Consider the following 12821-nt stretch of genomic DNA (forward strand, 5'->3'; position numbering starts at 1 on the left):
CATCCACCCTCGTCGCCCTCGAACGTGTAGAGAATGTGACGTTCTGCATGGCAGCTGACGTTACTGGTTGTTGGTAAGAAGTGGTAACTTTACTGAAAAGTTACATCATCTATCAATCGGAACTATATACGCTAATAGGCAACTGACAAAGTCTATTTTTGCAAAGCGCATGGCCGGATCTACCGGACCGATTGTGTTTCTAAGAGTGGCACCCTGCCTGTCTAGCGAAAAGTTTAGAACTGTCAACTTTCCTGAATTGATCGGATCAAATTAGGGGTCAGCTTACAGGCACACTCTCCAGTCATGTCTGCGTGGCAGTGAATTGTCCAACCGTGACCTTGATGAGTTGCTTGGAAGACAGATTATATCTAAAGAACCGACCACAGTACCACTATATGTACTGTAGTCAAGCACAATTCAACTACACTAAATTTTGTCATTCTTAACGATAATATAGAGAACAATCTATCAATAACAGTTAATTGTTAGCGAAACATGGTCTCTCATTTCAAAATCATGGATTCGCCTCTGGACAACGAGTTTTCTTTCTTAGTGTCAGGGTTAGAGTCAGTGTTATAGGGTTAGGATTGGGGTTGGGGTTGGGGTTGGAGTTGGGGTTAGGGTTGGGGTTAGGGTTAGGGGTTAGAATAAGAGATGAACCACAAGATTTACCTTTACAATAAACTGTGTCACCCACAATACTTTTTCTCAATTGATATAATTTTAAAGAAAGAAGTCTTCTAGAATGCAAATACTCACTTGGTTAGTACGCGCAGTGTGTTTGTCTTGACGACTACTTGAGGTTAGACTGCAGACATTAGTAACCTATACGTCATCTGCCAACGTACACATTCACCTCCCAAGCTTTGGAATCGTCTAGAGTAGAAATCCGTACACAGCTGACGTTCTTGGTAACTTACCAAATGTGTCGGGTTTGTGACTGGTTGTAATGACGTGCATGAAAGCGAACGTCTAAATCCTATATCAATATTGTGCAAGATCTCATTCACGTCATGATGTAACACTCGGCTAAAATTTAGCCACTCCATTGGTGCAAGCTAATGAGTAGGCAGAACAAACTACTGTTTGTTCCTATTAATTAATTAAGCTAAACAGTTCGACTTCGACCGTGTCTGCGGTTGTGCTGCCAAACTACAAGCTGCGTTTGGCAAACCTAACCTGCTGTCGATCTGTTTTGTTGATTCGAGCAGCAAAGTTTTCAGATCTTAGGACTCTAATACACGTTAGAGCTAGTTACTGTGGCAGGTATATGCACAGTAAAAAGAACAGTACACGCTAGGGTCGTTTATCTACACGTACCTATACAATACGGCACGACAAGACCACCGATGCTAATACAATTATGATCTGAGTGTCAATATAACGCGACACATGATCTCTCACCCTCGACGAGTTGTCCGTTGAAGCTGATGTAACTCGACTTCTTGCATGGTTTTGTTTCTATTCTGTTGTCTCACGTCAGAAAATATGTTTGCTGTTGCTTTACATCCACTTGCATTCGCAAACCGTCTGATGCCGTTCAACTCGCCAGTCTGCGGTCGCCCCATGCTCACGCGCTTTAGCTGCGTGGCACAGATACGCATACACATACATTTAGTTCCCATCATGCATTACATGAAATGGCATTAATGAGATGGGACTCATTGTAGTTGAGAATTCACGGTATCTGTGTTTTTGCTGTAAATGTATTTTCTCGCCCCTTAGTGTTTTACTATAGCACTAAACTGTTTAGTTGCTTTCTCATTACATCAAAGATACAGAACGTCTATAGATTATATAAATACAGTCTATAGTATAAAATACAGTGTATTGTATAGCTTAAATAATTATTAAATTACAAAACGATTCAATAAAATATTACATATATGTACATAGTAACATGCACTCTGAAAGGTCAACGATTTAGCACCAATTAATAAATTGTCTCATCTTAACCAAAATGATTTCACATGACGACGTAAATTCTTGGTCAATGCCTCATAGATGATCTAACTTTTCAGTAACTTTTCTAACTTCCCATTGTTTTGCTAGAACCAGTTACGTCAGCTGCCATGCAGAACGTCACATTCTCTACACGTTCGAGGGCGACGAGGGTTGAGGTCGTTTTGGTTCATCGCAAATGTATCTTAGCGTCTTCACAGACAATGAGCAATTATCAGCAAGCTTTTGGATATCAAAAAGAGTTGCACAACTCATCAAGAGCGAATTACGTTAACTCATAATATAACCCGGTAATAAATTAATTGATTAGACAACAAACAGCTAATTTATAGCCGCTAGATATACAGCAATAAGCCACGAAAAGAGATATATCGGTTTGAGGCTTTTGCTGTTACCATTATATTGAACTAGTGTTGTATGTATCGCCGTTTTGTTTTTTAGTACTATTGTTGTATTACTTTCATTGTAGATGAAGAAAATCTTTGTTTTATTTACTACCATCATCATTGCTGCTGTGGACACTGCAAGGTACATTTATAATGTAATGTTATTTAGAAATTTGTGACATGTTAATCAGCATTTCTATACTTCATTTTCAAACCGAAGAAAACTGGACTTTGCGGTTTTTCTATAGATTAGTTGTCGTGCATTGGTAGAGCTGCATGACGTGCATTGAATGTGCAATCTCTACAAGACCAAGGTTTCTCGGTGTGAAATGCCATCACGCATCTAATTGAAGTACAGCTGACGGTTTGAGCGATACCTTGGTATTGTGGGTAGATACGTTAGGTATGCACATTAGTGACGTTCATTCAATTCATTTTACAAATCTACGTAGGTAGATGTAATTTATTGTTTCCAATGTTTCCTGACTAGCTCTCTATATAGATATAGAAGACTCAACAGTCGTCAGGAAACCAAGTGCAACATGCCGTACACATTTCTGGCCATAGAAATAAACTGAATATATTCGATACAGTAAAAGGTAAAGGAACATACATATACTGCTCTACAGTCTGGTCAAGTAGAAGTATCCATTGTATAGTGTTAACTTAGACAAATCGTTCACCTCAAAATTAATTGTTTGTGTATCTTTCGAAGTATTGATAGGACCAGCTTATTACTGAAAAGGTTGTGTACCTTACAAGCAAAGTCACCAACGACAATTTGAAACTGATGAAAGATGGGAAAACTGTGGCTACTGGCGGTGGAGATGGCGAAAGTTGTGCGTGCGTGCGTGCGTGCGTGTGTGTGTGTGTGTGTGTGTGTGTGTATGTGTGTGTGTGTGTATGTGTGCGCGCGCGCGTGCGTGCGTGCGTGCTTCTGTTTATGTAATATTTAGACAATCTTTGCTGCCTTGATCAATTTTATCTAATTCATTAGCCCAATTTATAGCACACAGAAAAGACGACTGCGTGTCCGCAGTGTCTCTGCAGAACATGAAATTTCGTGACAAATACCTGCCAATAAGAAACTATTGTCTTGTGGCTGTAAGACTACAAATCATAGCCAACAGAGTTCACAATAAGTAACCCAGCATTTTACAGGAAAAGAAAAACCAATTCAGTTACTTTGAAATTTTCGAAACTGATGGCTCCTACTTCATCTTAGAGTCGATCAGGTAATCCGGTCATTACATTGGCGTCAATCTAGATGGAACGATTGCAACACCAAGCACCATCGGACGCAGCGTGCAAGCCCAATTTTATTACGGCTCCGAACCCAAACCCAAATTTGTATCAAATGTTTGTATATTCCTTCATTTTCTTTCTTATCATCTGTCGTTTTAAGTTGAATCTCGAACCCTGGTCGATGTCCAACGATGGCTGTAGCGTGGATTCAGAAGTGGTGGTGCGCAATACATCAAAATGAGAGACTGACGCTACAAACCCGTCACGTGATTTCTTAATTATATATACTACAATTAAACATTTGAAGAGAAATGTAGAGATTGTAGTGATAGAAAGAAGTTTGACATACTAGACGCATTTACAAATATCTACATGCGCATATCTCGTACTATGCACCAGTAAATTCGATCAAAAGCGCACCTACACAGCTGAGCGGGTGGTTCGTCAATCCCCCAAATTTTCTAACTTACGGACCTCTGAACAGAGTAACAGACCTGTCAAAATGACTTTAGAGTAGTGCGGTTAGCACACGTTAAGGCGTTACCATAACACCACGCCTACTTTTAACTAATATCAATACAAAAACTGTTGCTATTATGTGTTAATTGAAGCTGTTAGAAAAATAGTTTCAATAATGTTGATTGAATCTGAAATAAAACAGGTAATTGCTAATATATATCACTTATTTATATAATTGCATGGGTATACCCGAAAGGGAAGTTACCGCGAATCGACGCCTTGTCAAATTACAAGTTTTCGAAAGTGATGGTGCCATAGCCTCAAGAGCCTTATATCCTTCGAAGTGTAGACGCGACTCAGTCTCTCTCCGCACTCGTCTTAGCTAGATAGACCCGGTGTGAGCACGCTCCGAGAGTTACTAGAATATATAGAATTATAAATCAATCATTATATATAATGCTTTCTATTCTAGTTATAATGTAAACTACACTATATCAATAGAATGCTTTTAGATATAAACTACACAAATTACTTCTTTCTATCTAAACAAACAAGCTTTAACATGCCATGGGACTAGGAAAGCGATGACGGACTCACTGTGTAACGTGAACATTCACCCATTGTCCAGTGCGACTGGAAAGTAATTTATTGACAATACATGCGCTCTGCTCAGTTATGTGCGTGCATAAGCTGTGCTCAAAGAAAAAGGAGGGCGGTGTGGGAATCGCGGTTTTGTGATAGAAAAAAAGTGGCAGGAGTTACTCGTGAGTGTAACTCTAAACAGGTTCTATAGATTGCCAGTCATCTCTTCTGCCGCGTACGATTTAGTTCTAGGACAAGAAAAGTCTTCAAACAGCAAAGAACTTTTGTCAATGACTACTCTGCATGACGATGTCGGCGCCGGTAAGTAATTACTTTTAGATCTTGTATTAGCGGTGGATCTTTCAAATAATTGCATTCAGTGTGCACAACTGTAGAAACAAAGCGTTGAGGACAACTAACATCCCAAACCTACTACACTGTATTGCTATAATTCCATTCTATGTAGATTGGATAGCTATAGAGTCCGAGTTGGCAACTGATCTCTAGCCACCTCGTCATGCATGCACGCAGTTGCTTCGTTTTTCTAACAGACTGTTTTCGCGCTACAGTACTAGGCTAAGCTAAATAGAAATAAGCGAATCTGGAAATCAATCAGACCGATCGCGAAAACTGAAAAACTTCCACGTCACTTGCATTTGACGCAACATCGCTTTCTATCCGTAAATTGCCACGCGTGTCGCTTATCTAATAGAGAGATAACTCCAAACTCCCTTGCAGAGTGATTAATTGTCATGCACACACACACACACACACACACACACACACACACACACACACACACACACACACACACACACACACACATGTATGTATATATGAATATACTGGAACCAGGCACGACCGTGCGGGAGAGTTTGGGCCTTGTACGAAGTCTATATGTACGTAAATACAACTTTCTTATTCTTTCTATGTCCGGCGACATGAAATCAGGTGTCATCAAATCACTGTAACAATTTTTGAATATAGTACCTTACATTTCCCTTTAACCTCAAAAAGTGCCAGTCCGTTAATTGATAACCTGGTTTCAGTCCCATAGACTTGATTTTGCTACCTAATCTTAATAAAGGAGAACCTCAACGAACAGCCAACATGATCCTGAAATGTAGGCTGTAATTAGATTCTACTCCTTTTATCATTTCCATTTACCTACCAATGACGTACCAATTTGTTTTAGCACAATGCAGAACAAAACAGCAGATACTTTATAATGTGTACACGTTGTGGAAAAGTTGAGTACATGCTTACCAGAAAAAAGATACTTAATTTGAGTGGATTCTGGGAAGATTGCTAGCAAATTTAGTTTGCGATAACAGGCAATAAAAGCGTTGCAATTAGACTTTAGTGGGTCTTCCAGTTATCCCTCGACTGCCCAAAATTTGTTCACGTAATGTTTGATTTTGAATTTTGCAGATGAGGAGTGTGTTTGAACGGATTCTTTGAATGAGCATCTTCGCTTTTCTTATCGTCGCACGCAGATCTTGCGATGTACGGCCATATGAAAATGGGGACGACTCTGAGAGTAGCTCATACCTACTGTCACCATTTCATTGTTAGATGAGATCGAGTACGTACCGTTTGGTAACACGACTTTATCTCTAGGTACACAGAGTCAAACTTGGAGTGAATTTGATCACAAATGGACGAAAAACTATCCTTTGTTTCGTAGTTATTACTATTACTAGTCGTCGTTTTGTCGTATGGAGGCATTCTCAACGACTCGTGGATCTATTGACACTGGAGTAACTCCTAGCTACAGATCTCGACCTCTGATCAACCACTGACACCCACGTACGCGCATGGTCATACAGTTATGCCGACAGTGTGCGAAACGTTTGTAGTTTTAATTAATCGGATAGGAGGTGTGTGGTATTTCAACGGGTGGAGAGAGACGTAGACTAAAATTATTGTGATTGCTAACGGAAATTTCTATTTCTTCTATTCTTGTCCGGAAGGCGTGTCTTTGGGGCATCCCGTCGATGATGACTCTTGCAACAGCCATTGCTGCGAGTCGGTATTCGTGAACGGTATCAACGAACAGTCTCCGAACGCGCTCATATTGTACAAACTAAATTGCAAAGTGCGTCGACAAGATCATCTTCATTGCCATTGAGTTCACGAAGATCAAGAATATTATACCTTTTTTAATAAGACGGAAAAGCATGCTACGACGAGTGCGGAACCAATCAAAGTTCTAGACTGATATCCGCCGCAGATGTAGATCGAGGAATGATATACTTTTCTACAAGCTGTTTGGAAAGCAATGTTGATAGCGTTCTTAAAATGACTTTCACGTATTTAAATATGATCGGATACGTCGAACCCTAAGTCGTCTGGGAGCGATTCCACCGTATGAGTGTTTGTTTAACATCTTTATTTGGAATTATTCCTGTTTGGTGGTGTCTGGTATCAAAAGTTGGTTACTGTTTGTCTGAATTACAGTAAAAGTCATGTCTAAAATTATCATTATCTTTACCACACGGATTTTCGTACATTTTGTAGAAGTGATGTCATGTTGTCAATGGGGCCATTAAGTGCAGCCAGACTTAACTGGTTTGCACAACTATGGGCTAGTACATTTCCTCTCCTTTCATTCTACTTTGCAGAATTTTTTCATAAAACAAAATACACATATTAAGAAAAAACTTAAAAGATTTCCACTTTTAGCATTTCCGGCTACTACTTTACCACACTTCCGTGTACGACTTTGCTTCAACGACGTTCTTCTTGTACAGCGGGCGATGGTACGGCAACGACATGCCTTGGAGAGACTCTATTACTAGAAGTGTATGGAAAATGACGGTCGCGTCAAAGACGCGGTGGCAAATGAAGCCGTTCACAACCCCTAGCACTCACTTCTCCAACTGTGGCACGCGGAGCGGGTCTAACGTGGTTCTATTTGGTAGACAGCGCAAGAACGGTGCAGTAGTGAATGAGCTATGGTTGTTCAATACAAGTCATTGAATCTGGATTCAAGTACAACTCTACTCTCATTCGTTGCCTGCACTTCATGTTGGGTGTAGTCTGACTTCTGTCGATTCTTCTACAAGTTCTCCTATTATACTCTTTGGCGTATAATCGAATGACAAAATAGCAAAGTCAGACTTATGGATACTTGAACAGTTGGAGCACGGGTTTGACTTTAATTGGAGTATCGCGTCATCAGGAAGCGGTGATGAAAGAGCAGACCATCTCCGAGATTCGGTCACAGCGCCGTCGTGCATGGTTGGAAATAAATTGAATATTTCTGGGGAGGAAACGAAAATTTTCAGACGGAACGCAAGCGTGTTACTTTGACATGTGGGGCGTTCAGTATTTCTAGCCGAACTTGGAAACAAGTCCATTCTATCTCAAGACGTCGTATGCGTAGTAAACAAAGTCTACAAACAATGTACTCGTGTTTGAGTGTTCTCGTTCCTTACGACGAGTCTCGGATTGTCGTTTGGAATAATGATTTTGGTCAAAGAAACGTTTGAATGATTGACGTGTTGTTAGAAAAGCGAACCGCTGTCGTATCATTTGAAAAGCCGTTTATTTCTCATGCAGGCGGCATCTGGTACGGTACCGTTGTGTATTATGGCACCATAAATGGATCACTGAACGGAACTTTGTTGACAATAGGAAAGCAATGCAAGCCGTGAGTGGCGCAGGTAGACGGTCCTGCAGCATCGTGCGTTACTTGCTCGATTGGAAAATATTCCGCAAGCATTTGAGTTGTCGCATAATGCTGAAATGTCCCACGGGAACGACAACAAAGAAAGAAGGCATTAGTTTGGTTAGAGACTGCGTTTGTGAAGCAGATTACTAGTATAGCTATGGGCACGAAAGTCGCGAAGTCTCGTCGACGGACCGGCATCGGCGTAGCGTGGTTCTCAAGAGTCAGTGGATGGTCCGGCCATTTAACTTTCTACATTTCAATTTTCATGATTTTATTTTTTAATTTTTAATTTTTAGTTAATTTTTAAAAAAGTTAATTTTTAATTTTAATTTTAATTTTTACTAGCATTTTTATTTAAATTTTTGGGTTTATTAAATTTTAACATTTTATTTTTAATTTTTTAATTTTTTATTTTTATTTTTATTTTTTCTAGAATGGGTTTTCATCTTTTGATGTTTGATTCTTGTGATCTTTAGATTTATCTTTTAAAGTTTGATTTTTAGACGCCTATGTGCTCAAAACTAGAAACTTGAACGAGCAGTTTGCTTTTCTATTTATAAGATGAACAGGAAAATAGAAAATTGAAACGACCGAAGACACTAGACACAGCGGGGTCAAAGCAGGGATCGCAGCGAGGGTCTCAACGGTGGTCTCAGCGGCGGTCTCAGCGGGAGTCTCAGCGGGGGTCTCAGCGAGGTTTTTATTCGTACGCGTGTCTCAGGAGATGACATTTCCAACACACAAGCAGGTGTTTGTTTTTACTTTCTTTCCGTCACGTACCAAACGACGTTCGCCGCTCTTGACAACTTCGCTCTGACACACAACGCTGTGCCAGTGAATACTGCGGTCCTTAGCTGTGTAGGTACGTGCATTGTACACATTGAGCTACCTTTACCGTAGACGAAGCGGTTGGAGGGGAAATGCTATGATAAGCTAGGCTCCCCACTAGCTAGCGGATCGCCGAGTTGGCAAGTGTGGTGACGAAGTATAAGGACTCGTTTGTTGTCTAAGAAAACCGAGGCACAATTGAAACATCGAACCCTTCAATCTACTACAAGTAGTAGACTACGCGCTTTCACGGGCACACAACTCGGTACCGTACAAGGGTGGGCGTGGTATTGTATAGCAGGTCACATTTCTTCATTTGCGTGACGTCGCACAACTCACCGAGCAAACAGACATGCACGTCCATCGCTCTACAACGCCTTCTGAACTATATTTGAAGTCAACTCAACTGAACTCTATATGCTCAACTCAACTCAATTAATTAACTCAACTGACGTAGAACAGTGTGCGGCTACAACTGAAAGAACATGGTCATACTAGTCAGCTACAGCTAGCTAGTGCTGGTTACTAAGTAGACTGCTATGCCAATGCTGAGTATAGCTACTTTACTAGAGTCAATAGTGCTAGACAATGATTGTAGAGTTCTACCGTCACCGTGTCACTCGGTGATCTCCGGGCGGTCATTGTCGACGCTTACGTTCATATCTGCAGTCAAGATGCGTGACGAGGAGGCACCAGTACCTTGGGTTGCGGCAGATGGAAATACAATTGATAGTTCCGTGTCCGACGAAATGAAGAAATGTGACCTGCTATAGAGTACCACGCCCACCCTTGTACGGTACCGTGTAGGCCTAAGTGCGTTTACGCATTAGAGAGACTGGTGGAATGTGGCCATTTGCACAACAAAGGTGTTGCCCTCCGGGCGGATATTGGTATCAATCGAAAGCTCTTCACTTGCCGGATCTAATTACACTCATCATTGGGCTACAGAGACGTAACGAAAGTTAGTAAAGCCGATTTCCTGTAATTTAAAGAGTTAGGGGGCGTAGAAAGGCGGGACTAAGGCGGGACTAAGGCGGGATTAGGGTTAATTGCATAAAGCTAAGTACATAATTGTTATAGCTAGCAGGCCGTTAACAGTAACCCAACACAGTAAACTTCCCAGTTTAGGTGTCGGTTAGCTAAGAAAGAGTGCGTCAGTGATCCGTTTCTAGTCTTCATGATCATCCTTGGAACTTTCAGTTTCAGATGACGAAGAACCTTCAGATTCAGGACCAACTTCAATGACCATCTCCTCTACAACGTCGTCTAACACACTGTGTATTGCCCTGTAATGCTTCCACCGTCTCACGTACGTGCCTCACGCAGTTTGCACACTTTTCCATAATAACGTTTGATAGACCTCTCTACAAGGCGCTTGATGTTTTCCATCGCAAACCCAGCAATCCCTGTGTTGTGCTGTGCAGCATAACTGTAGGTCAGAGGAAGCAGGAAGATCAAAGTCCTCATAGTGATGTCATCAATGCTCAAGAATGCACTAAATGGCTGGTCAGTTTGGTTCTGATATGGTCAAATTAGTCAAGTTCTCGTAGTTTCCAGACGCTTCTCTGAGCCAGAAGTGAATGAGTGTATGTATTTGGTACATATAGCTTTTCCTAAAAGAGGCAACTGACACATACAACCAGTGAGCGCATAGAAACGTCCAGGTCTGTTGTCATGGGTTATAGCAAAAGTACAATTTTTAGTATATCATTGCATCATGAAGCAAACCGCTTTTCAAGCCAGCGAGGCAGCCACAGGCAACACGTTCATATGTACACTTTCACGTAACAAATAGTTACCTAATTTGTCATTGACACCATATGCTCTGAAACATAGATGTTACTTGCCTCCTGTGACAACATAACATCCGTTTACACAAGTACTATGCCACGCCTTAGGGTGTACCTACATTCCACCAGTCGCTCTAATTCGTGAACGCACTTGTGAAAGCGCGCAGCCTACTACTTGTAGTATAAGTTGACGGTTTCGATGTTTATTTGTGTCTCGAATTTTCTAGACAACAAACGAGTCTGTATTTCGTCACCACAGCTGCCAACTCCGCGATCAGCTAGGGTGCAGCCAATCTAAGTACAGTCTCTAGAGCTAGATATTCGTAGCATTTCCCTCCAACCGGTTCATCTACGGTAAAGGTAGCGTGTTGTGTACAATGCACGTACCTACACAGCTAGGAACCGAGGTATTCACTGGCACAACGTTGTGTGTCAGAGCGGAGTTGTCGAGAGCTGCCAACGTGGTTTGGCACGTGACGAAAAGTAAAGTAAAATCAAACACTTGCTTGCTTGTTGGAAATGTGATCTCCTGAGACACGCGTACGAATGGAAGCCCGCTGAGACCCCCGCTGTGTCTAGTGTCTTCGGTCATTTCAATTTTCTATTTTCTATTCATGTTAGAAATAGGAAAGCGAACTGCGCGTTCAAGTTTCTAGTTTTGAGCACATAGGTGCCTAGAAACAAACTTTAAAAGATATATCTAAAGATCACAAGAATCAAACATCAATAGATGAAAACCCATTTTACAAAACAATGAAATGAAAAAAAAAATTAAAAATTAAAAATTAAGAGTTAAATTTAATAAACACAAAACTTTTAAATAAGAATGCAGGTAAAAATTAAAAAATTCAATTTTTTAAAATTTACTAAACATTGAAAATTAAAATATAAAATCATGAAAATTAAAATGTAGAAAATTAAATGGCCGCACCATCCACTGACCCTCAAGTTGGGGGGCTAATAAATTAGAACGCAAATCACGAGCATTTCTTACATGCAAAGCCACGCCCATTTTCTACTTTTCTAAAACATTTAGCACGCAGTTTGTAGACATCTAAGTAAATAGTATCAATTTCAGGTTAGAAATATACTGTGGAACTGAGTGCCGTCGCTGTGCGTATAAAGAAGTGGAAACACTGTTACAGTCCTTGCCAACAATGGTTTTCATGGCTCGCTGCCATAGTCAAATTAAGTGGCATCTCAATGACAATAGAATTTAGAAGACCATTGCAGTGCAAACAGCCTTGACCAATTTTAGCATTTCGTAATATAGCGAGCAATATAGGTCTATAGCTATAGAGTTAGATGGAATAACATGTGGAGAAAGTACCGTGGAGTGCAAGCAATCATTAGGCAGATATATAGCGGAGTTGCAGGAGATTCCATTCTGCGGTCAATCGGGTTGTCGACCCTAAGTTGACTAGACTTACTTGAAAAATACTAATGGATCGGCTTCTGCATGACCCTTTGATGCAGTCTTATTTGACTGTGCAATTGCCGGATAACTTAGTGAAAAATAAGTGATAGTCATGCGCACTTTACGTGTTCATGACTTCTGGGCACTAGTTTATCATACTGAACTGATGATGTGTATTGTCAAAGAGATGTAGTCCATTAATTAACGTCGTCGATCGTCAACATACTACTCTGAGATTAAGCGGACTGTCACTGTTAAGTAGCTTAAAATTATAGTTCTGATTGAAACGGAGAGACACGCCCAAAATGTTTGGGGCTATAGCCTCCCCAGCCCCCTTCCCCCCAACGCTACGCCGGTGGCTGCACCACCAAAATTGAGGAGGCCAGTTGATTTTATATGAGAAGTACACTAGCTATCTATCACCTGAGTAGCCACATCTACTACTATTGGAGAGACCATGACCTCCCCATGCAGTT

The sequence above is a fragment of the Corticium candelabrum genome, chromosome 4 (assembly GCF_963422355.1).
Source record: "Corticium candelabrum chromosome 4, ooCorCand1.1, whole genome shotgun sequence".
NCBI lineage: Eukaryota > Metazoa > Porifera > Homoscleromorpha > Homosclerophorida > Plakinidae > Corticium > Corticium candelabrum.